Source organism: Octopus bimaculoides, chromosome 20 (assembly GCF_001194135.2).
Source record: "Octopus bimaculoides isolate UCB-OBI-ISO-001 chromosome 20, ASM119413v2, whole genome shotgun sequence".
Classification (NCBI taxonomy): domain Eukaryota; kingdom Metazoa; phylum Mollusca; class Cephalopoda; order Octopoda; family Octopodidae; genus Octopus; species Octopus bimaculoides.
In genome coordinates, this window is record NC_069000.1 from 29,691,043 (window position 1) to 29,692,546 (window position 1,504).

Below are 1,504 nucleotides of genomic sequence, written 5' to 3' on the forward strand. Positions count from 1 at the left end.
AGATAGATAGATAGATAGATAGATAGATAGATAGATACACAAACACACACACATACATCCATACATATAAGTGCGTATGTATGTGTGAATATATATCTATGGTATGTATCTAATCTATCTTTACATACGTGTTTTACACACATACAGACACAGACACACACACACACACACACACATGTATATTTGCATGCATGTATCTATGTGTATACACACGCACATATATGAGAGAGAAGGAGAGAGAGAGATAGACAGACAGACAGACAGACAGACAGACAGACAGACAGACAGACAGACAGACAGACAGACAGACAGACAGAAGGAGAGAGAAACATGGAGCGTGAATTTGGCATTCCTTTATATCATCCATTACACATGTTTCTGTGTTTGATAATTAATAGCAAATCGTAAATGCGATTTACAAAGGGCATTTAGTCATACCGAACAACAGAAAACATAATCAGACACTTCTTCAGATTTGTAAAAGATACCACAGACTTATTGACTAATTTAAGATAAGATTCTCTACTTATGACTATCTACCATCTGATACTCTTCGTATAATTCATGAGTATGAATGTCTTGACGGTTACAGGTCTTCGCTGCATCATAGCATTCTTAAAATGATGTTGCACATGTTGAGCTAAGCTTCGATAATTTATTATGAAAACTATCTTTAGAGATGTCACATTTGTCAGCTAGTACTCGTACTTTATGGCATTATCATAGACAACAATGAATTTGCTTCACATTTTTAGATACTTGAGCGCTAAGCTGGCTAATCTCTTGCTTGAAGCAAATTAAAAAATAAAAAAAAAACAGTCCTTTATTCGCCATTCAAATTATCCATACGGTTGATCCATTGGCTTAAATAAAATATTGAAATTATATTGAATGGCCTGTCTTCTAGTGTTTCAGTACTGACTGAAGCATGTAATTGAGGAAGAGACATAAATTTCCAAGAATTTACAAGAATTTCCTTCCTGTTCAAAGTACTCCCAGAGCGCCGTGGGTCATTCCTCCTCACCTAGACTCTGAGAATAACTTTTTAAGACTTCCCAGTATTTAAGTATTACTTCAAAAGACAGAGTCTTAACTAATTACAACATGTAACATATTGCAATCGTTAACATTCACGAATTCACAAAATTCCTTTAAATGTGCAGCCATTTCAGATGCGATGCTAAAGTGATAGTACTCTCTGAGTTCAATCTTCTAAGCATTAAAAGTTTCCCGTAGCAAGATATGCTGCATTCTACAAAATCTATGCTAGACAATTGCAGGAATGACATTCTTTGTGCCGATTTTCAATTCTATAAACACTGTCGTATCTTCCATACTTCGAACTTACATTCTCAGTAGAGTACACAGACGTTTTATTCAAAACCAGATTTATTTTCTTTGATAATTCATTATTATCGCTATAAGAGCCAAATAACACATCTTTGTTTTTCTGTCAACAAAGAGGGATAGAGAGGGAGAGAGAGAGGGGGGGGGAGAGCAAGAT